The 25,379-nt window shown below is 39.1% G+C and overlaps 1 protein-coding gene across 10 annotated transcripts in view; it reads right to left on the bottom strand.

Moving 5' to 3' along the window:
* The window catches only part of ZNF438 (zinc finger protein 438), a 215,092-nt gene that overhangs the window by 115,756 nt on the left and 73,957 nt on the right, over positions 1–25,379 (bottom strand). The window lies entirely within an intron of this gene.

Here is a 25,379-nt window from a genome sequence, read left to right as displayed (position 1 = left end):
CCTACACAGCAGCACTGTGGAAGAAAGGCACGGTGATCTGCTTCCATAGAGATTATAGCCAAGAAAACCCCATGGAGCGATTCTACTCTGTAACATATGGGGTTGCCATGAGTCGGAATTGACTCAACTGGCAACAGGTTTTTTTTTCTGGCAACACCATGCAGAGTGAGGTGATATGAAGTTGTATAAGAGATGGTCCCTATCCTCAAGAAACTCACAAACCACCAGGCGAGACAGATAAACATGAATGACTCTATATAAGCTAGATATAAATGCTATAGGATTTTGGCAAGTGTTAACTACTACAGAGAATGTGGTAAGGGTCTTTGGAAGTGAAATTTGAATACAATCTTAAAAAAGAAATAGGATTTTTAACACTCAGATAGAGTTTGGAAAAATCACACTGCAGAAAGAAACAAAAATTACTGTACTTTACGCACAAAGGCTACAATGTACAGCGTGAGATCAGGAACAGTCAACATATTTGTATTATAAGAGTAAACTTTTGGGGGGGGACAGAAGGGAAGAGGTAGGTAGAGAGACGGATAACAACTTTGAGTTGAAATCAAATTATAAAAGGGCTTTGAATATTAGATTCAGGATACGGAGCTTTATTGGGGAGCCATCAAGGGTTTCAACAGAAACACATTCAAATTTGTATTTTAAAAAGATGGTTCTGGTTTTGGAGTATGGGTTATTGTGAGAAGATTTAAAAGGCAGTGAGGCCTGTTTTGTCACTGCAGTAGTTTAAGACGAGAAGAAACAAAGGCAACTGCAATGAAAGTAAAAAGTTAAAAATTCACTGAAGATACACTTGAAAGGGAGAAACAGAATACCACCTTATACGTTATACAAAACTGAGAACTGGATCCCCCATTCAGTTGTATAGCAGGCCTCACAGATCTTTGCAGTCAGAACCACGCGCTCATCGTTTTCACTGACCATTAGCTTAGGAAAGTAAACAATCTAAAGACTCTCCTCACTTCTGATATTCTGCCCTAGAATTTCAGAGCCTAACTGATAATCGGTATAAGCCCTACATTCATTTCCCCCAAAGAGGCACCACTTCAGAATCATCTGTGTGTAGTCTCCCCTTCCGTATTACTCAACAGAACACAGTTTGCTTATCTCCTAAAAGGTTTATTGAGTTAAGGAGAGGGCTTTCTACAAAAGGCTGGTATCCATTAATGAAGTCAAGAAAGAAGAACAAAAGGAAGGTCAATTTTTCAAGGCAGAAAGAGGACTGAGAAGAACTCACATTCAGAAGATCTTAGAGAAATTTAAGGCAATAAAAAAAACAAAAACTTCTAGTAATTCAGGGGTTAGGGAAAAAAAAAGAAGAGAAATGGAATCAACTAGTAAACTATCTTTCTGAGAATCTTGGCATAGTTTGAAAGTGAAGCTGAATCTTTAACAAAGTTTTTATTGTTGATGTTTTATTTTTAATGTCAGTAAAAGGAAGAAACAGAGGGGGAGTATGATAAATAATGGAGCAAATTCCGGAAACTATGGAATGAGAACTCTGGTGGAGTTAGGCATGTTAAAAAGGAGAGATAGTTCTTTATGATTCGAAATGGAGGCAAGGAGTGACGGATATAGATAAAATTTTATGTGAAAGGGAGTAAAGTTGGGGGAGGTAAGACCCAATGGCAAGGGTCTTAACTGTGAGTCTCTCTATTGAGGCAGAGAGGATCAGAGAGAGAGACACACTGATACAAACAACAAGAAAGGCACTGAGTAAGAGCAAGAGTGAATGAGTGAGCTAGAGACAGAGAGAGATGTAGAGGTAAAATACGGAAGAAAGGATATCTGAATCTAAGCATCTGAGAAGAAAAAAACTGCCAGAGATGAGAAGAAAGAAAAGCAGGAGGCTTCAGTATTTGAGATCCTGGAACAATTCTGGCTGATAAAACTGAGGAAGTTAAAAAAAAAAAAATGAGTTCTGAAAATCAGAAACTCGGAAACATGAATTTGGAAGTAACTGATTATAATCACATGGTGTGAAGCTAGAGATGATCATTTCAAACCTGGTGCTGACATTGCTAAGGGAGCTGGAGCAGTGCCCTGGTAGTCAACCTGTAACAGCAACTAGAAAGGGGAGATGGTAGTATAAGATTTGGAGAGAAGGAACTGATGACCGAAGGTGGCAGATTGATCCCTGCACTGACAGTGGAGAACATAGGAGCAAGTCAACCCTCCTTCAGAATCTAGAGTTGAAAAAATCCAATGCATCTAGAGTTGAAAAAATTTAATGCATTGAGACGGTTGTAAGAAAAAAATGGTATTAAGGAAAAAAAACAAAAAACAAACTCATTGCAGAGGAGTTGATTCCAATTCACAGCGACCCTATAGTACAGAGTAGAATTGCCCCATGGTGTTTCCAAGGAGCAGCTGGTAGATTTGAACTGCTGACCTTTTGGTTAGCAGCCAAGCTCTTAACCACTGTGCCACTAGGGCTCCACTGTCTAAGAAAGCCAGGCTTAATTTCTGGGGAGGAGAGGGGAAAAGAGTTCCAGGAAAAGATCAAAGCCATAAGAACTTGTTCAACAATAGAACAGAGGGTCCAGATGACAGAGGAAAAGAACCAGATGTATGTTAGCAGCGGAAGGTAGACAAGCTATGGGCTCTATCTAAACTGGGTAGGCACAAATACTTGGAAAAAGAGAGCATAGTAAGAGTAGGGCTGCACCCCGATCTAGGTGACAAAACATCACCCTTTTTTTCTCTGACTTGTTTGGTGAGATAGGGAAACACTGCCTACATGTGTCAATCTCTGACTCTCTTTTGTCCAAAGCCACATGCAGTCTCCTCTCATCCATAGAATAAACTCAAAGGGGCAAGTTAAGTCAGTCAGATGCCTTTAACGAATATGTCGTTGTTATCGTTAGGTGGCATCACTATGTACAACAGAACAAACACTGCCCAGTCCTGCACCATTCTCACAATCATTGCTATGCTTGAGCCCATTGTTGCAGCCACTGTGTCAATCCATCTTGTTGAGGGTCTTCCTCTTCTCTTGCCAATCATCTACTTTACCAAGCATGATGTCATTCTCCAAGGACTGGTCACTCCTGATAACATGTCCAAAGCACATGAGATGAAATCTCACCACCTTCTCTTTTAAGGGGCATTCTGGCTACACTTCTTCCAAGACAGATTTGTTCCTCCTTCTGGCAATCCACGGTATATTCAATATTCTTCACCAACGCCATAATTCAAAGGCATCGATTTTTCTTCGGTCTTCCTTATTCACTGTCCAGCTTTTGCACGCATATGAGGTGATTGAAAATACCATGGCATGGGTCCGGTGCACCTTAAGTCCTCAAAGTGAAAGCAGTCTTTTGCGGCAGATTTGCCCAATGCAGTACATCATTTGATTTCCTGACTGCTGCTTCTACTGGTGTTGATTGTGGATCCAAGTAAAATGAAACCCTTGACAACTTCAATCTTTTATCTGGTATTATGATGTTACTTATTGGTACAGTTGTGAGGATTTTTGTTTTCTTCATGTTGAGGTGTGATCCATACTGAAGGCTGTAGTCTTTGGTCTTCATCAGTAAGTACTTTAAGTCCTCTTCACTTTCAGCAAGAAAGGTTGTGTCATCTTCATATCACAGGTTGCTAATCAGTCTTCCTCCAACCCTGATGCTGTGTTCTTCTTCATACAGTTCAACTGCTCAGATACTTGCTCAGCATATAGACTGAATAAGTATGGTGAAAACATACAACCTTGAGGCACACATTTCCTAATTTTAAGCTGTACAGTATCCCCTTGTTCTGTTTGAACAAGTGCCTCTTAGTCTATACACAGGTTCCGCATGAGCACAATTAAGTCTTTTGGAATTTCCCTTCTTTGCAATGTTATACATAATTTGTTATGACTCACCCAATCAAATGCCTTTGTGTAGTCAATGAAACATAGGTAAACATCTATCTGGTATTCTCCACTTTCAGCCCAAATCCACCTGACATCAGCAATAATATTCCACTTCCTCTTCTGAATCCAGCCTGAATCTCTGGTACTTCCTGTCAATGTACTGCTATAGCTGTTTTAGAATTATCTCCAGCAAAATTTTACTTGCATGTGATATTAATGATATTGTTCAATAATTCCCGCATTCTGTTGGATCACCTTTCTTTGGATTGGGCACAAATATGAATCTCTTCCAGTAGGGTGGCCAGGCAGCTGTCTTCCAGATTTTGGGGCATAGACAAGCGAGCACTTCCAGCGTTAACAAATATAGAACTAGTCAAAATTTTTACCTCTTTTTGTGTCAATTTGATAAGTTGCATTTTTTCAAGGAATTCATCCATTTCATCTAAATTGTCAAATGTATCGACAGTTGTTCATAATGTTTTCTTATCTTTTAAAACATTTCCTAGATCTCTAGAAATATTTCCTATTTATTTCTATGTTTGTAATTTGTATTTTCTCTTTTTCTTTATAGGGGTTTATAAATTTTATTAATAGTATGAAAGAAACAACTTTCAGCTTTATTGATCTTTTCTATTATATAACTGCTCTCTTTATTATTCCCTTGATTCTAGTTTATTTGAATTTACTTTGCTCTTCCATTTCTAGCTTTTTGAGATGGAAGATTAGACCACTAATTTTCAGCCTTAGCTTTAAAATACATGCACTTAAAGCTACACGTTTCTAAGTACTGCTTCAACTGTGTCTCACAAGTTTTAATATGCTACATTTTCATTGTCAGTCAATTCAAAATGTTGTCTAATTTTTGTTGAGAGTCATTCTTTGACCTGTGGATTATTTAGAAGTATGTTGCTTATTTTCCAAGGAAAGTGAGGATTTTCTAGTTATTTTTCTGTTATTTATTTCTAATTTAGTTCCAATGTGGAACATATACTGTATGATTTCCATCCTTTGAAATTTATTGAGATTTGCTTTTGGCTTAGCACATGTTCTTTTTTGGTAAAAGTTCCATGAGTGCTTGAAAAGAATGTGCATTCTGCAGCTGTTGGGAATAATGTTCTATAAATAGCAATTAGGTCAAGTTGGTTAATAATACTGTGTAAATATTCTATAACTTTACTGGTTTTTAAAAAATATGTATTTGTTCTATACATGATTGAGAGAAGGTTTTTAAAATCTCAACTATGATTGTGGATTGTCTATTTCTCCATTTTATTCTGTCACTTTTAGCTTTATATATTTTGAAGTTATGTTATTAGGGACATATAAATTTAGGATTATTCTGTCTTCCTGTTGAACTAGCCCTTTATCATTATCGAATACCTCTTTTATCTCTCATAATTCTTCTTGCTTTACTTTTTTTTTAATATTAAAATAACTACATAAGATTTCTTTTGGCTCATGCTTGCACAATATACCTTTTTGTTCCATATCCTTTTATGTAATATGTGTCTTGTGTTAGCAATATATAGTTGGATTTTTTTTAATCCAGTCTGACAATTTCCTACTTTTAACTGGAGCATTTAGTCAATTTCTTGTTAGTTGCCATTGAGTCAGCTCTGATTCACGGCAGCACTATGTACAAGAGAAAAAAAACCCTGCCTGATCCCACACCATCCCCGTGATCGTTGGCAGGTATGAGTTCACGGCTGTGGCTGTAGTACCTTTCACTCATCTCTGTCAAGGTGCCAGAAATGTGAGTAAAGCTGTCTCGGACCCTCCAAATTAGCCCATCCTCTTGCTGAATACCACCAAATGACCTCCGCTGATGCTATATGGAGAGGAAGAACTACCATCTTAGTGCTGCCCTTTTCTCTCACTCACAAAATTCTTAGATATAAAATCGTTGTTGTTTTCAGATGTTAAGTTTTTAGGTAATTTGTTAACACAGCATAACTGTCAACAGAATTTGGTACATGGAATAGGCGTTCTGTCGTAAAAATCCTTAAACATGTGGGATTCACTTTGGGACAACATGGTGGGAAGAAGCTAGAAGAGTCTAAGAAAACTGTCAGTGAAGGCGTGCAGGGCAATAATAGAAATGTTATTGGATAATGAAGAAATGGCACCCCCCCTTACCTAGTGGTAGAAAATCTGCCACACTGCTGTTCACAGTACATGGAAAAGAGAAAATACATCAAATAAAGTGGCAGATTTGGCTAAGGAGATTTCCGGGCAGAAGGCTGAAGGTGTTGGTTTCTTTTAACCATATCTGATAAGGTATGCATAGGGAAAGGCTGGCTAACATTGTCAATATTCAAGCAGGATTTAAAATAAATATAAAGAAGGCAAGATGAGCTCTTCTTTTTAAAATAAAACTGTATGTCACATCCATTCTCTCTAGATAGCAAAAAAAATCTCAAAGTCAGAAACTGCCAAAGGGTAAATATAAAATCCAGGGCTATACCAGTAAAGCATGGTTTTGCAGCAAAAGTCCCTAGAGTGTGGTTATAAAACAGTCTCCAGATCTCAGAAATTTTAAAGTTGTGTCTAGCTGGGCTTCTAAGAATCTTAAAAGAGTGTGCCTCTTAGACTCCCTCTACTAGAAAAAGGACTTTATGAAACTTGAGAGTGGACCTTTTGGACCATTTCATATAGACAGAAAGGCTTCTAAAAATCTTAAGGGTATTGTCCCACAAAACCTTGACTCTCAGTCTGAGGTTTAAAAAAAAAAGTCCTTTCTTAATTATCTTTGGAAGGAATGTGTATATGCCTTTCGTTTAATGGAGTGGGTTATAATTTAATATACAGGAAGCCCACAACATTTTTAAAGGAATTATATCAGCTTGGACTGACAGAGATAGAGACAGTACAAAATAAAAAGGGACTTTTGGACTTCCAAACTCCTAAAGGCAAGAAGCAGACTAAAGAAGGGTGGAGCCAACATGGGGCGCTAGACAGACACATCATGCTGTCCCTCCGCAGCGAAGACCCAAACAACTAAGTAAAACAGATACAAACGTCAATATTGAAACTGTAAGCATCAAATGAAGGGATAAAGAACTAGATCAAACATCCAATGGAAGAAGACAGTGAAGAAAAACAGAGACCCAGGAGAGATACAGAGTAGAGGTCCCGCACCAGCTGACACAGCACAGCGTTGCCATCTTGGTGCATAGCCAGCAGTGATCCTGGATGGGGGTAAGGGAAGGCAACTTCACAGAGCTCCCAACAGGTGACAGAGCACCCAGTAACCAGAAAAACATGCTTTCCCACCCCTCATTCTTTGCCACATACGCCACCTCTACCCCTTCCTGCCGGGACATGCTGCACTGCCTTGGATAGAGAGACATTGGCCCATCACCAATTGGGTATGTCTGCCCTCATCTCCTGGCTTCCAACATGCATTTTTTTTCCTCCTTTCTTATCTTTCTCCCTCCCACCTATCCCTGTACCCGACATCTAGCTCTTCCCACCAGGCCACGCCGTGCTGCCTTGGCTAGAGCACCACAGGGCCACCACAGCTTAGGTCTGCCCTACCCCACCTGCTGACTCTCACCATGCTATTTTTTTCTTTTTCTCTTTTCTTCCTTCCTCCCACATACCCCATATGCCACCTCTACCCCTACCCATTAGGCCTCGTTGCATCACTGCAGGTAGAGAGCTACCAGCCCACCACCATCCAGGGTACTACCCACCCCACTTGCCACTGCCTGCTGTGCCAATTTTTCCCCTTTCTTTCCTTCTCCCTCCCACACAGCCCTGTACACCAACTCTACCCCATCCTGCCGGGCCATGCCGCAATGCCGTGGGTAGAGAGCCACTGGCCCACCACCATCTCTATACCACCTTGCCCCCACATGCTGACCCCCACTTTGCCGTCATTTTTTCTTTCTGTCTTTTCTTTCTACCTCCCATGTAGCCCCACATCCCACTTCCTCCTCTCTCCCTGGCTCCCAGGTCTGCCCTGCCCCCACCTTCCAGGTACTCTTTTTTTCTTCTTTCTTTCTTCCCCCTCTCCAACCCCATATACCACCACTCCTTCCTGCTGGGCCTCATCATGCCACTGTGGCTAGAGTGTCCCAGGCATTCAGGCCTGCTACTGCACCATGCCTGCCCTCCCTGTCACCTCCTGTAACTTGACCAGCTGCTGAATGATGGGAATCAAGCCTATACCACTCCTACTCCGACATCCATGCCTATCTGGCAAGCGGCTGTAGACGCTCCCACAGAGGTGGACCAACATCAGAAGGCAGACAGAACCTGCCCTATCCTCCCTCAGCCAACTCACCAAACCAGTGTATAGCGAAGCGGGGTCACACTGCCTGCTGCGGCCATGCTCACCTGGATAAGGTGGTGAGAGCTATCAGGCCCTAAAATGAGCAAGCAACAAAGCATAACTGGCTGCCTGCCCTGACATATAAAAACAAAACAAAAAAGCAAGACAAAATTTAGCACTTGAAAAAGCCACTTTCGCCTGTTTTAACCAATTTCATTACATTTCAGGAAACGCTGGCGGCATAGTGGTTAAGAGCTACTACAGTTGCTAACCAAAAGGTCAGCAGTTCAGATCCACCAGGCACTCCTTGGAAACCATACGGGGCAGTTCCACTTGGTCCTATAGGGTTGCTAGGGGTCGGAATCTACGCAACAGAAATGGTTTTGGGTTTTTTTGGCTTTATTATATGTCAAATGATAATAATAATTTCCCCTTCATATAATTGTTGGGTTGAAATTACATTAAGTATTTTGTACATTGCTAAGCGCTGTGCAAATGTGGAAATATTAGATGATATTATTTTCATTATCGTAACTGAAGTGAAGGCTTTCTGCAGTTTACCTCATTTACTAATGCCTCTATACTGAAGACTTAAACTGCTTGCCTCTATTCTTTATTACTTAAAAGAAGCTACTATGCAGGGCAGGGTCTTAAACGCTAGCAAGCAGCCATCTAAGATGCATCAATTGGTCTCAACCCACCTAGATCAAAGAAAAATGAAGAACACCAAGGACACAAGGTGATTACGAGCCCAAGAGACAGAAATGGCCACATGAACCAGCGACTACATCATCCTGAGACCAGAAGAACTAGATGGTGCCCAGCTACAACCAATGGCTGCCCTGACAGGGAACACAACAGAGGACCCCTGAGGGAGCAGGAGAACAGTGGGATGCAGACCCCAAATTCTCATAAAAAGACCAGACTTAATGGTCTGACTGAGACTGGAAGGACCCCGGTGGTCATGGCCCCCAGACCTTCTGTTGGCCCAGGACAGGAACCATTCCCAAAGCCAACTCTTCAGACATGGATTGGACTGGACAATGGGTTGGAGAGGGATGCTAGTGAGGAGTGAGCTTCTTGGATCAGGTAGACACTTGAGACTATGTTGGCATCTTCTGCCTGGATGGGAGATGAGAGGGTGGAGGGGGTTAGAAGATGGTGAAAAGGACACGAAAAGAGAGAGTGGAGGGAGGGAGCAGGCTGTCTCATTAGGGGGAGAGCAATTGGGAGTGTGTAGCAAGGTGTATATGGGTTTTGTGTGAGAGACTGACTTGATTTGTAAACTTTGACTTAAAGCATAATAAAAATTATTAAAAAAAAAAAAAAAAGAAGCTACTATATTACCCCCATTGCCGTCGAGTTGATGCCGACCGATAGCAATCCTACAGGACAGAGTAGAACTGCCCAGTGGGCCTTCCAAGGATGTAATCTTTACTGAACCAGACTGCCACATCTTTCTCCCACAGAGTGGCTCGTGGGTTTGAACCCACTATGCCACCAGGGCTCTTGGTTACTATATTAGGGTTCTGTTATTTTCAGAATAGGTAAAGAAGCCCTCTTGTTGAGTCATTTAACAAATACTGAATGCTCAATGTGTTTTCTTCTGGCTGAAAATTCTTATTGGGTGAGAAATTTGGGAGGATTTCATACCAAAGTGATCCTTAGGGTAGCTAAGAGTTGGTATATGTTCTAGGAGGGAGCTTTTCTGAAATTTCACTTGAGGAAAAAATAAGGAATAAGTAAGTCACCAACGGAAAAGTCTCCACCATAAACTCCAGAATTTTTTTTCTTTTCCTGTTGGGAACAGAAAGTGTGATGATTATCAACTATATTGAGAAATGTCAGATACCCTCTGCACACCTTTATATTCAAACCCCAACTATTTGTTTAATGCCCTACTCAAGCTTCTTCCATGAAATCTCTCACCATTGTCTAATTCAAGCCAAGATGGCTTCTCCCTCCACTAAGCTACTAATTCTTACCATGCTTCTCACTTAGCACACAATCATATTTAAATCAGCCTACATTGCTGCTTAACTTGACTAGTGTACATATCCTGTTCGTTGAGAAGTCTGGAAGCCTTTAGATGGCAGGAACATGGCTGTACACACCTTTGGAGAGCCCACAATAGAAGGCACAATGTTGTTTACATTAGCATTTGCTGACTGGTTGATATTACTACTCAGTGTGTTATAATGGTCCTAGGAATAATCTTTGAGAGTCATTATAAGTGTTTTGTTTTTTTTTTTTTTTTGGTTTTGAGCATCATGAATTTGATTATTGGTTCTAAAAATGTTAATACACCCCCCATTCTAATTTAAGTAATGGGTGACTGTCTTTTTTTTTTTTTCCTATGACAGAGCATGTCATAGCTAGGCTGGCCAAGTGGTAGATGACCTAAAGATTCAGGCACAGACTGTTTTGAGGGAATTAACTGTTTAATGATAAAGGGACTGTGAACAGGGTCTATCATTAGAGACTAACAGGGTTATGCACGCACACAATCAGACACACATAGAACAATCAAGAATTTACCAAAGGAATTTGGCAGTCTCAGTCTTTCATTCAACAAACTATTATTAAAAGCCTACTATGTGACAGACTCTGTAACAGGCATTGGGGAGCTAAAGGTGAATGAGAAATATTAACCATTCATGTTGGCTCTCTAAAGCAGATTCTAACAGACTCCATCTAAAAATTCAGCGACCTACCTTCATGCAAAACCATATGATAAGCTGTTAAGGTACATAAAAAATATACTATCTCACTGCTTTAAGTAATGCAAATAGTTTAACCCATTGCCACTGAGTCAATTTTGACTCACAGCGACCCTATATGACAGAGCAGGACTGCCCCAAAGGGCTTCCAAGGCTGAAATCTTTATGGAAGCAGACTGCCACATCTTTCTCCCACAGAGAGGCTGGTGGGTTCGAATCAGTCCTTTCAGTTAGCAGCTGATCCCTTTAACCACTGTACTTCCAGGACTCTCACAAACAGTCTACCGGGGTCTGAACACCAGCAAACTTAAATTATCCTGGAAACTCCCTCAAAGAGATACTGTTCAGTTTCTGTCCTCCAGTCCCTAGGTTCCCTAGTTGTTGATCCGGGGCATAGAGATGTGCCGTAAGCAATATATGCAAACGTCCCCCCAAGCTGTGTCAAAAAGAATGCTTGTTACCTGCCATTAGGGCAGTTCAGGCACAGGTACTCTCTGTCATAACTAGTTGCTGACATTCTTATGCTTCACAGGAGCATAACAATTTCTTCTAAAACTTAAAGAAAAAGGCAAAAATAGAACACTTTTTGCCAACCACAAAAATTCATATATTTTTAAATTGTGGAATAAAAATGAGCTTCTATACACTTTTTTTTAAACCACAGAAAAGGAGAAACAACAAATATCTCCTCCTATACTCAACTCTAACCTGAAGTGTCTGTAAAAGCAGAAGTATTTGCACTTCAGATACACAGCTTTACATCTGAGGCAGCTAAAAATTATCTACCAACTAAGTAGGCTAAAAGTGAGGTGTGGTATGATCAAAATTTACCCTTTTAGAATCATAACCCATTTCTGAAATGTGTTTTTCGAAGGAAGCCTATTATCTTTAATATGTGGTTTCATTCAACCAGAAATTCACTGAACTGGGAATCAGATTCTAAAATCTACACAATTAATCTGATAACCAACTTGGCTGGCTGCAAAATTTAAATTTTAAAACTAATATGTTACTGCTCTGTTGTTGTTTTAAATCAAAGAGATTTCTTCTGGGACCTCATGGCAAAGGAATGAGAGTTCAGCCTATCTTGTAGAGGAAGGAGTGGTCTCTATTCTTAAAAACAGGAGGTTCGCCTACATGATCACCTGGGACAAACTTGGCCTGTTCAAGCAGGCTAGAAGGTTATAGGATCCTGGGAATGTTTAACATCAAGAAAAGAATTACAGTTCAGTAAGATCAGAGGGAATTACACAGGAAATGTGAACAGTAACCCTTTCATATCTCCACTCTCCCCTCCCCGCCTGTGATAAATGGAGTCCTGCTGCAGCCTAACTCTGTGAATATATAAGCTAACAGCTGAGACGGAATGAGGAGGAAAAAAAAAAAAAAATGATATTTTATACACACACACACACACGAGGCATAAAATCATGCTGCTCAGAAAACAGCCTTTAGTCTAACTGCCACGTATACACTGTACTATTGCCTTATCCAACAGAACCCTAGGTAAAAATTCCTCGGGAAGAATCAGGCGGGGGTAGGGGATGTAATACTTGGCAGACTCATCCTAAGTAGGGAAACGTAGCTCATCTGAAGCTGACCAAACAAATAGGTCTCCACCCTGGCTTATGTTTAAACATCTTGTTCTTAGTCAGTCTGTAGGGAAAACATTCTTTCCACAATAAATAATATGTAATCAAATCAGAAATTCTTATTCCATCCTTCGTCTTCTCTATGTAAGTTCCTTCAACATTCTCAGCTAGAAGCTTAAGAGAATTTAACTCATTTTGAACCTTTGTGCTTTTAGAAGAGCTTGGCTATAGTCAAGGGAAGTTACAATATTTCTAGTTGGAAAGATGGAAAAGTAGATGTGGCTGTGCAGATCCTAGACTCTTTTAGAGACCTCTGGTTGGGATCTCAAGAAAGCAGGCTACTCTTACCACATTTGCCTCTGGGAAAGGGAAAAATGCTCAGTTTCTATGAACAGGTGAGTTTGAGAAAGATTGTTTAGGAAAAAAAAACAAAAACAAAACAGTCCTCACGTGATGAGGGCATGGCTTGGGTAGCAAAATAAAATGATGAAAAAAGTGGTATGTCCAATGAGCTAGTTTTAAAGTACGGAATGGAATTTCACAGGGCACTCTGAAACAAGATTTAACTTTTTCCATTGGTGTAGCTTCAGGATAGATGTAGTGGTCCTCAAAGAGTAGGTCAAGAAATAAACGGTAGTGAACACAGAAATGTCAAAGCACACCATCAATAAAAATCAAAAAGGTTCGCTTTTCAGAATTATCCAGAAGAGAGAATAAAACCAAAGGATTTTTTATTGTTGTTGTTGTCTGTCCCCCCCAGCAAAGTGCCTCCTCCAAAGCACACGGAGTCAGTCTTCTGTAAGTAACAGTCTTTATTAGTAATGTTTTCAGGCAATAAACGGCACGCCACCCAAATGGCAAATGACGTTTTTTAATTGTAGCCTTCCTAGTTGTCTTCAAGTTAAATAACTGATGTCTAACTTCTCTAGCACAGACATGTAGTGCTGTGATTCTCATCTAGCTAAAGGTCTTCACTCATTCCACGGATTTTAAATTACTATAACATTTGTATTACGGAAAATATAAACAAAAATGGAGGGAAGAAGATGATAAACAAACCCTAAAACAGTAAACTAGACTTCTGATTGGGCTTCCAAGCAAGATCAGTTCCCTGTTACAGTGTAGACTCTGAAGTACACCAAATGGAAATTTAGTGGAGCTCAGTCTCCTGGTCTGAGAAGTGAAAGTTACTATCAGGGCTTCTTCATCATGTTTAACCTGTGTCCTCTTCTGATAAACATGAAAAAGTCATGCCCTCAATGGATGTTATATGAGATTTCAAAATAAGTATTATAACTAAAAATAAAACAAAGCAAGGTACTTTCTGTTTTTCCAACAGTACCCCACTACAACAAAGCTTATCAACATATACTTTTATAAGTGCACAGATATTAATCAATACTTGTTTTGTCTATCTTGAAGACAAAAAATAAAAAATTCATACAAACATTAATGTATTGATGACAATGAAATATTTATTGGAACCTCCTCCCCTCATTGAGAAGGACTGTAGATAATCTTTTCAGATTTTTCAGCCAGAAGAAATGCTGACTGATACACACTGAGCATTCAATATTTGCTAAATGACTCAACAAGAGGGCTTCTTTACCTATTCTGAAAATAACAGAACCCTAATATAGTAACCAAGAGCCCTGGTGGCATAGTGGGTTCAAACCCACGAGCCACTCTGTGGGAGGAAGATGTGGCAGTCTGGTTCAGTAAAGATTACAGCCTTGGAAGGCCCACTGGGCAGTTCTACTCTGTCCTGTAGGATTGCTATCGGTCAGCATCAACTCGACGGCAATGGGGGTAATAAAGTAGCTTCTTTGAAGTAATAGGAAACCCTGGTGGTGTAGTGGTTAAGTGCTACGGCTGTTACTTGAGAGGTTGGCAGTTCGAATCCCCCAGGCGCTCCTTGGAAACTCTATGGGGCAGTTCTACTCTGTCCTATAGGGTCGCTATGAGTCGGAATCGACTCGACGGCAGTGGGTTTGGTTTGGTTTTTGGTTTTTAAGTAATAAAGAATAGAGGCAAGCAGGTTAAGTCTTCATTATAGAAAGGTAAAAAGGCATTAGTAAATGAGATAAACTGTAAAAACCCTTGACATCAGTTATGATAATTAAAAATAAAAAGAATATCATCTAATATTTCAGCATTTATACAAGCGCTTAGCAAAGTACAAAATACTTCATATAATTTTAACCCAACAGTTACATGATGTGGAAATTATTATTATCATTTGACATATAATAAAACCAAAAAACCCCAAACCCGTTGCTGTCATGTAGATTCCGACTCATAGCAACCCTATAGGACCCAGTGGAACTGCCCTATACTATTTCCAAGGAGTGTCTGGTGGATCTGAACTGCTGACCTTTTGGTTAGCAGCTGTAGTAGCTCTTAACCACTATGCCCCCAGGGTTTCCTGAAATATAATGAAACTGGTTAAAACAGGGGAAAGTGGCTTTTTCAAGGTCACCTGGCTAGTTAAGCTGTATGACTGGGACTAATACTCTTCTGTTTGCTATCACACTCACTAGAAGCTCTTTACTTTGTCATGAAATGTTGACAATATCCTTATCCAAACCCCCCAAACAGAGCATACATAATAAGCACAACCTTTTTCTCTCCACCCACGCAACTTAACTCCCTTTCTACCAATTCCCATATAATTCTCAGAGTTCCCACTGCAGCAGCTTTTATCTCCTCCTATCAGATGACTAAGGGCACAATGAATGGCATTTTTCAAAAACAAACTTCCTTCAGTCTAGGTCTTATATCCTGTAACTGTCCCCCAGAACAAGGGCATCATCACAGGTGTGGGCTTTGCAAACCTGTTACTACTGAGGAAATGTCTGGGGTTGTCTGTTCATCATTTGGAATGAGTCAAATATTACACACACTACCTCTTCCTTCCCAGAAGTTGAGCAAGAGTCACCGTCATATTTCCAGCCTTCTGGTCTAGCAATCAGATGCCTGACTCCAGGGAGTTGGTCAAGTTGATGGCAAAAGAATAACAAAACTAACAAGGCTAAGGTTATATTCTAAAACAGTTTCTAAAAATCAACATCCTAAATGTTTTATTTTTGAAGTCTTATTAAAGAGTGCTAAATTACTGGCATTAGTAATTCAATGAAAATGGGAGGTATAATAAAGGTGGGGTTTTATGTTCATAAAATCCACTATTTTATTCATCTCTGAAGGTTACTGTAAAGATTATCAGACTAAATTATATGAAAAAATGCTAAATATCTTGCCTTGCACATAGTGACTGTTCAATAAATATCTGCTGCTATTAGTAGTATTACTGAATTATTAAACAGAAAACATAAAATAGAAGGCCACATTTAAAATGAACTAGCAAACAATACATTCTGCAGTCTTCTTAACATCTACACAAAACATAAATATCTACTCTATGCATACACGTACACGCATATAAACATTCAGAAGATTTGGAAGAATAAATTGCAAAATGATGACCTCTAGGAAAATGGAAGGGTGACAGTCAAAGGAAACTTTAGTCTCATCTGTACTGTTTTGTTTCTAAAACAAAAGAATGTATTCATGTACTCCTTGTGTAATTCATTTTTTAAAAAAGCAGAAAAGAAAAATATTTTTACTCAAAGTACCATCTTATTAAGTTTCTTCAATTCCAAAGAATTGACTTCACTACTATTACATGAAAAGTTTGTTTGCAGTTAATTATTCCAGATTTCTAGAACCTTGTTTTCTTTACTCAGTAACACCACTCAAGTTTTATATTACCAATCGGCTATACAATCCTACCTAGTAATACTGCTAATTACTATAAACATCTTCTTGTGCCAAAAAAAAAAGTCCCTTCCCTTTTGTTGAGTTTTAAAAACCACTAAATGTATTTAATCACGGTACAAGGAGGCTTTCAAAGTCCAGGAAGTCATAATCAAAAAGTTTTACATAAAAAGATTACCTTTTTCCCTTAAATTTTGCATTCTTTTACATTTAATAAACCACAGAGTTGAGTCCTTGATGCTTTTTTAAGGCCAAAGGGTTGCCTATTTAAAATTACCATAACAATTTCAAATGTCTTGAGGGCTGCTGTAATTAAAAACCTTTCCTCCCAGGCTCTTCCTAACTTGTAATTTTTGTCTGTACCATATTGGATCTGGTTTTTCAAATTCTAACTGTCTTTCCAGATCACAACCATGACTTTGACTTTTTCATCCCATTCTTTTTTCCCTTCAGATCATACAGATTTGAGCCAATAAAGTATGGGCACACCAGGTCACAAAAGCTCTTATTAAGTCCCCAAGAGTAGCAAATTGTGGGCCTCCTATGGCTCAGTCATGGAGGTAAGCCACATACTCCACAGGCCCATCCCAGCCCAGGCCCCTTCAATTTACAGATCCAGCTTATAAATTAAAGGCCTGCTGTATTGTAAAAAGAGACCAACATGTCAACAGACAGAGGACAGGGAAAACAGTCTCTTACTTGAACAGAAGGACATAGGCTGAATAGGAAACCCCTACATCAAAGAGCTGAGGACTCAGTGATTGTGGGAAGCTATGTAATCTTTTAAAGGTGTATTTAAAATTCAAGGACGGCCATTTCTGTAAATTAATGGGGAACAGTATTTGATCAAAAGTTACCTTCCTATAATTTCAAATAAAAAACTGTAGATAAAATTTGTAGCTAATACAGAACTGCAAAAAAAATAATACAAATATAGAGCTTTATCTTTAAAAAACAGAAGAAATGTATCAATAAGTTCTTTTTTTTTTTCTCCCAGACTCCCAGCTATGAACTCATTAATATTAAGCTGTTGTTCCTGCAAGAACAAAGCAAATGGTTCCACCAGTAGCTAACTCCCCTTGTTCTAGAAGTTTTAACCTAGTGATTAAGAAGATGGACTTTGAAGCCAGGTCCCACATCCACCACACACTAGTTGCTATTGATCAAGTTACTTGACTGCTTCTCATTTGTAAAACTGGACTAATTAATACCTATTTTATAGGAATGTTGCAAAGGTTATATAATTTGCTATATGTATTATCCTTAACATTAGAAATGTACAGCTCCTGGAACAGAACTTTAAGCATAGCTTACTACGACCAGTAAAGGAATGGATGCCTTGAGGCCGCTGAGTTCTATTCTTGGGACGCATTCAAAACCACCTGCACCATTACCTCCTGTGCACGCTAATTATGTATTTCCTCCTGTATGCCTCTGGTATTCTAGTTCCCTGTTTACCCATCTCCCCTCTGGCCTACAGATGCCTTAGGACAGAGACTCTATCTTACCTTAGAGCCCCAGCATCTAGCACAGTGCCTGGCATAGAGTAGATGCTCATTAAAAACTGAATGAAAGGTAAGTCAAATAAATATTAGCCATTTATCTGGAAACCCTGGTGGCGTAGTGGTTAAGAGCTACGGCTGCTAACCAAAAGGTCAACAGTTCAAATCCACCAGGCACTCCTCGGAAACCATATGGGTCAGTTCTACTCTGTCCTATAGGGTCGCTATGAGTCAGAATCGACGCAACGGCAATGGGTTTCGTTCAGGTTTAGCCATTTATCTGTCTGCCCCACTCAAGTTAAATTCCTGAGAGTACTGAATGTTAATGTCTGCATTTCTGGAAGTGCTGACCATAAACATGTAATATGAAGACCCTGAATAAAAGCCTATTACATATTTTTATCCAAGTTTCAAATTTGTTTTGAATTTTCTTTGAATTCATTCATGACATTTCTTTATTTATTAAAACAAAACGCATTTCTGAAATAATTTTTTTTGTTTGTTCACTAGAAGCTCTTGACGGAGTGGAAAATAAGACCTTTCAACGATTCTTTAGTCCTCAAAAGTGATGGGTAGAGAGAAGAGAAGCAACCAGCGTCCAGTGCATGCTCTTTGCTGTGCTGCAGTGGGTGCAGCTATTGTTGGTGGCTCTTCCTCCAGAATCCGGCCAGGACAAAGTCCTTCTTCAAAAACAGTCACCCTTTGACTGCTGTATAGGTTTTACTCAGTCAGCACTGGTTCCCAGCTCTTACACAATTGTGACATGTTCATTATTGAAAACTCTCTCTGCCCAACCTGCTCGTGACCATGCACAGAGCTCAGCTTATGAGAATAAGCCAGCTCAGGCAGTACCCTATTGCTGACCCTGTGAAACGTGACTTCAGTGCTAGCCGCCTTTTACCGCTAGGAGCCCATCAATGAAAGGCCTTCACCGTGACCTACAATCTGATGTCAAACCTTTACCACACAGCATGTCCACCTCTCAGCATCCTCAAGCTCAAGATACAAACATATCTCAATGAAAAAGGTTTTAACCTTCTGGGAATCTAGATAACTACGTTTCCCACTTTTTTCAGGGCAAAAAAAAAAAAAAAAAAATGATGATTTAACACTCTACCGAGTCATTCTACTACCAAATTACTTCCAGGTGTTAAAACAGGGACAATCAGCTACAACATGTGTCACTTACTTAATATTAGGTCAGAGCATAAATACACAAGTTGCATATGGTCTTTTCTTCTAATCCTTACTCAGAGCAGTAAAATGAATGATTTATTCCTCTTGACTTTACAAGATTAAATTAAACTGACTTGTTTGCTTAGTGAAATTTAAAAATGCTATCAAATGGAAACTTTCTTGCCATTCCCATGCTCTAGTCAGTTAGGGAATTTTAAAGTTAGAAAGGATCTGAGGCCCAAAAAAGCTAAATGATTTGCCATGGTCACAAAGGTAAACAGCAGGACCAAAGCTAGAACAAAGGTCTTCCTGCCCTCTCAGCCCATGGGCGTTCCAAAATACCACACTAAATTGTGCCTCTTGCCAAGAACTTGCCAAGAACTTCATACTGACCTGGCAATCTTGGAAAGGCTGTTCTCAGCTTGACCTCACTTCCTACATCTTCGTAGTCCAGCTACACAATTACTTGCTAAAAAAATATGAGAAGGAAAAGCCTTCCATCTTCAAAAACAACTTAGCTGCAGCATTACTTTCTTAAAGATATTACCCCTAGCAACTGCTACAGTCACCTTCCTTTCATACTGTTTCTAAGACATGGCTGAGTACCTTTCAAGGCCCTGCTTCCCTAAATGGTTCTTAATCAAGTTCTGAAAACACTGGGAAAGCCCCATACAAGTGTCCTTAGAGCCACGCCCACTTTCAGGAAGTCACAGGACTAGCAGCATTCCAAGTAGGGGAAACAGCCTGTCAGAGACTCTAGGCAGCAAGGGGAATGCTTCTGTCATTGAACAAACAGTAATGAGAATCTAAATGCCAGGCCCTGTGTTACCTTATATTGTAATTGACAGGGCACCTTAGAAAAGAAGCTTACTAATACATAACTAAGGAGGCCTAGTGGTGTAACCGTTAGGCACTCAGCTGCTAACTGAAATGTCAGTGATTGAAAACCACCAGTCGCCCTACGCGACGAATGATCTGGCAATCTGCTCCCATAAAGATTTCACCCTGGGAACCCTATGGGGCAGCTCTACTCTGCCATATAGAGTCACTATGAGTCAGAATCCACTCAACAGTACACAACAACAGTAAATAACTAGTAACCCTCCTCCAAGGAGCCCTGGTGGTGCAGTGGTTAAGCGCTCGGCTGCTAACTGAAAGATTGGCAGTTCGAACCCACCAGCAGCTTAGTGGGAGAAAGATGTGGCAATCTGTTTCCATAAAGATTACAGCCTTGGAAACCCTATGGGGCATTTCTGTCCTATAGGGTCACTGTGAATCAGAGTAGAATCCACGGCAATGGGTTTGAGTTTTTTGTTTAATTTTTTTTTTTTTTTTTGGTTTAACCCTCCTCCACTCGCCAACACAAAATCCATTAATCCAATATCCCAAACATATTCTAAATCTTTTCCTTTGCTATAAAACTGTAAACCTACAGCCACTGAGTCAATTCCAACTATGTTTCTGCTGTCGTGTGCCATTTAGTCGATTACATCTCACAGCAACCCTATAGGACAGGGTATAACGGAGCCATGGGTTCCCGAGGCTGTAATCTTTACAGAGCAGGTTGCCAGGTCTTTTCTCCCATGGAGCTGCTAACTGCTGACCTTTTGGTTTACAGCTGAGCACTTAACCACTGTCCTACCAGAGCTCCTTGATTCTAACTATAGCATATACCAAGTACAGAATTTAATATTTTAACTTCAAATCTGACTTTTTCTACTTTTTGTTCTAATGATTTTGGTTTTTTGTTTTAAAGGTGGTCTAATGACCAGGGAAATGGTCTGAAGGTGTGCAGCAGGAAAAAGGAAAGGAACATCTTAAAAAAAAAAAAAATGTGAATAGATCAAGAAAAATACTGAGAAGCAATGTAGTAAGAATATATTTTTAATAATTTTCTTAAAGTTCATTTTGACATATGCCGAGAAAACAGTGGCAATTATTTTAAGTTGAGACAATCTTAGGACTTTTCATAATATTTATGCCTATATAAGAATTAATTAAATAAATATTTTCTTTGTTATTATAATTTAATAATAATCTTAGATTATCTTAATGAAAACTGAGAAGCAGATCAGTAAAACACTATTAAATCTGCCATCGCATACTGAGGAAAATCAAAAGATACCAACTCATTCTTGACTAATAATCACAGGTATTGTGTAAATTTAAAAAGTTCCCCCCAAAATTAAAAATAACCTGAACAGATATAAAAGTAGAAGACATCCATTTAGATAAACCGTATATAAAAAAGTACAAGCCAACAAAACAAATACAAAACTTTAACTCAAATAGGAAAATAATCCAGAAAGCAATGGAAACAAAGAATTTAATACAGACAGCTTAAAGCAAGATCAATGAAGCAAAACCAATTAGATCAATTTTGACAATAAATACAAATGAGTTAAAATCGCTATTAAGAGAGAAAGGTTCTCATTAGGATAAAAAGAAAATACAACTATGCTTTACTTTTATATATGTAAAAGAAAATGACAAAGACTATAGGAAATACAAAGATTTATAGTAAAGCATAAATTGAGGTAACGATATTAATTCAGCTAAAATAAAATGCAAAGCACGAAGAACAAATCAGGAAGAAGAAAATCTGATAAAAGGTATAATCCTCAATTAAGATAAAACTAAAGCCAAAGCCAAACCCGATGCTGTCACATCAGCTCTGACTCATAGCGACCCTACAGGACAAAGAACTGCCCCACAGGGTTTCCAAAGAGTGGCTGGTGGATTAGAACTGCTGACCTTTGGTTAGCAGCCAAATTCTTAGCCACTGCACCACCAGGGCTCCATCAATTTAGATACTGTCAATTAACATAATGACACACAGAACAAACCTGATAGGAACCTGTTAATATGTTCTCCCTCCTTAAAGATTGCCTTTTTGTTTTCTTAACAATGTCTTTTGAAGAACGACACTTTTCAATTTTGGTGGGGTCCCAAGTATCATTTTTTTCTTTTATGGTTCACGCCTCTGAGTCCTAAGAAATCTTTGCCTACCCTCAGGTAGTAAATATTTTCCCATAGGATTTCTTCTTAAAATTTTATAGTTTTTGGTCTTTTACAGTTAGAGCTCTATAATCCTTTGCAAGCATCTTGGACTATGGGTTTATAGTTTTCATCAAATTTGGAAATATTTCAGTCATTATTTATTCAAATTTCTTTTTTTCTTCCACCCTCTCCTTATAAATCTGAGACTCCAATTAGACTTCTGTTAAATCCCTGGTTATTATCCCGAAGGTCGCTGAGTGCTGTTCATCTGTTTCAGTTGTTTTCCCCTCCATGCTTCATTTTGGTTAAATACTGCTGCTATGCTTTCAAGTTCACTGACTTTTTCTTCTGTCAGGCCTAATCTGCAGTTTACTCCATCTAGCTAAATTTTTACATCCGTTATTATATTTTTCAGCTCTAGATGTTCCACTTTTAATTTCTATTTCTTTCCTAATTATGTTCACATCATCCTTTCTATCCTTCAGCATATTTACAATAGTTGTTTTAATGTTCCCATCTGCTAATTTCATCGTATCTATCATTGCTCTTTGCAGGGTCTGTTTATATTGAATGATTTTTCTCTGGTTCTGGGATTTTTCTCCTGCTTCTTTACCTAATAATATTTTATTAAATGCTATTCACTGTGAATTTTATACTGCCAAGTTCTGGAATTTGTTGCATTCCTTTAAAGAGTTTTGGACTTTTACTGCCAGGCAGTTAAATTACCTATAGATTAGTCTGATTCTTTTGAGGCTTTGTTTTAATGTTCTTTAAGGCTTGTGTAGAGGAATGTTAATTCTAGGACTAATTCTGTTCCAATCTTACGGCTACTGGGTAAGTTTTCTTTCCTCAGAAGTTGTTCTTGCCAGCTTCTTGGGGTTTCACCCTATGCAGGCACAGTTTGGTATTCAGCCAAATCTTCAAGAACACCCCTATCAATATTTCAAGAATTCTTTCTCTGCCTAACTCCTTCTTCTCCGGAACCCTGTTCTTCAAATTCTAGCTGCCTTAACTTCCCTGAACTCTGGTTTCTGTCTACTCAACTCAGAGAGATTGCTGGGCTGTTTGGGTTCCACATCGTTCCAACACAGTCTAGAAACTGCCTCCAAGTAGAAGGTCTGCGTGATGACAGGGTTCCCCTTGTTTGTTCTCCTTCTCTCAGGGTTCACAGTCCTGCTCTGTTATCCCACGTAAAAAAAAAAAAAAAAGTTATTTCTTATATTTTGTCCAGTTTTATAGTTGTTTGTTTTAATATAATTCCAGATCCTGTTACTCTCTCATGGCCAGAAGCATACACCTCTCCACCAGAAATATTCTAATTTATATTCTACTCTAAATTACACCAATAAAAGGTGAGGAGGGCTATGCAGAATGGTAATCATTACAGAAGTTATATAATTTTACCTTGAAAGTTGTATTTGAATTTACATGTGAATATTAATATGGCTTAATTTCATGGAATTTCTACTACTCAGGAAAAAAAATCTATACTTCAAGTGAATCAGGTTTTTCCATTCGGTCTGCTTGCTCCTTCCTTCCCTGCTCCATAGAAGAGTCAAGTATGTTACTCCTAGATTCAGGTTACTGAACTTTAAAGGCTGATGCAGAACTGATGTCCTTCTAAAAACCTACATATTTCACTAGGGGAAGAAGAGGCAAAGAAAAGGGTACTTATTTCAAATTCAATTTTTTTCCTTTAGGAACTGAGTACAAAGAGATCCAGATTTTGTTTCTGAACAAAAACTTATGCTGAGTAATATCAATAAATATGCAAAAGTAGGATTTGCCATATCTAATCCATAACTGTTCATAAAAAGTACTGATTTCATTTGACAAAGGCCCAGTATCAGTTAATTGGGGAAAAGATAGTCTTTTTAACAAATGGTGCTGGCATAACTGGATCTCCATTTGCAAAAAAATGAAACAGGACCCATACCTCACACCATGCACAAAAACTAACTCCAAGTGGATCAAAGACCTAAACATAAAGACTAAAACGATAAAGATCATGGAAGAAAAAATAGGGACAACCCTAGGAGCCCTAATACAAGGCATAAACAGAATACAAAACATTACCAAAAATGACGAAGAGAACCCAGATAACTGGGAGCTCCTAAAAATCAAACACCTATGCTCATCTAAAGACTTCACCAAAAGAGTAAAAAGACCACCTACAGACTGGGAAAGCATTTTCAGCTATGACATCTCCAACCAGCGCCTGATCTCTAAAATCTACATGATTCTGTCAAAACTCAACCACAAAAAGACAAACAACCCAGGCAAGAAGTGGGCAAAGGATATGAACACACACTTCACTAAAGAAGATATTCAGGCAGCTAACAGATACAGGAGAAAATGGTCTCGATCATTAGCCATTAGAGAAATGCAGATTAAAACTACGATGAGATTCCATCTCACTCCAACAAGGCTGGCATTAATCCAAAAAACACAAAATAATAAATGTTGGAGAGGCTGTGGAGAGATTGGAACTCTTATACACTGCTGGTGGGAATGTAAAATGGTACAACCACTTTGGAAATCTATCTGGCGTTATCTTAAACAGTTAGAAATAGAACTACCATACAACCCAGAAATCCCACTCCTCGGAATACACCCTAGAGAAATAAGAGCCTTCACACAAACAGATATATGCACACCCATGTTTATTGCAGCTCTGTTTACAATAGCAAAAAGGTGGAAGCAACCAAGGTGTCCATCAACAGATGAATGGGTAAATAAATTGTGGTATATTCACACAATGGAATACTACGCATCGATAAAGAACAGTGACGAACCTGTGAAACATTTCATAACATGGAGGAACCTGGAAGGCATTATGCTGAGCGAAATTAGTCAGAGGCAAAAGGACAGATATTGTATAAGACCACTATTATAAGATCTTGAGAAATAGTATAAACTGAGAAGAACACAGACTTTTGTGGTTACAACGGGGGGAGGGAAGGAGGGAGGGAGGGAGGGAGGGAGAGGGTTTTTTACTGATTAGTTAGTAGATAAGAACTGCTTTAGGTGAAGGGAAGGACAATACTCAATACATAGAAGGTCAGCTCAACTGGACTGGACTGGACCAAAAGCAAAGAAGTTTCCGGGATAAACGGAATACTTCAAAGGTCAGAGGAGCAAGGGCGGGGGTTTGGGGACTATGGCTTAAGGGGACTTCTAAGTCAATTGGCAAAATAATTCTATTATGAAAACATTCTGCATCCCACTTTGAAATGTGGCATCTAGGGTCTTAAATGCTAACAAGCGGCCATCTAAAATGCATCAACTGGTCTCAACCCACCTAGAGCAAAGGAGAATGAAGAACACCAAGGTCACAAGACAACGAAGACCCCAAGAGACAAAAAGGGCCACATGAACCAGAGACCTACATTATCCTGAGACCAGAAGAACTAGTTGGTACCCGGCCACAATCGATGACTGCCCTGACAGAGAGCACAACAG

Source organism: Elephas maximus, chromosome 4 (assembly GCF_024166365.1).
Source record: "Elephas maximus indicus isolate mEleMax1 chromosome 4, mEleMax1 primary haplotype, whole genome shotgun sequence".
Taxonomy (NCBI): domain Eukaryota; kingdom Metazoa; phylum Chordata; class Mammalia; order Proboscidea; family Elephantidae; genus Elephas; species Elephas maximus.
This window is presented reverse-complemented; position numbering and strand designations above follow the sequence as displayed.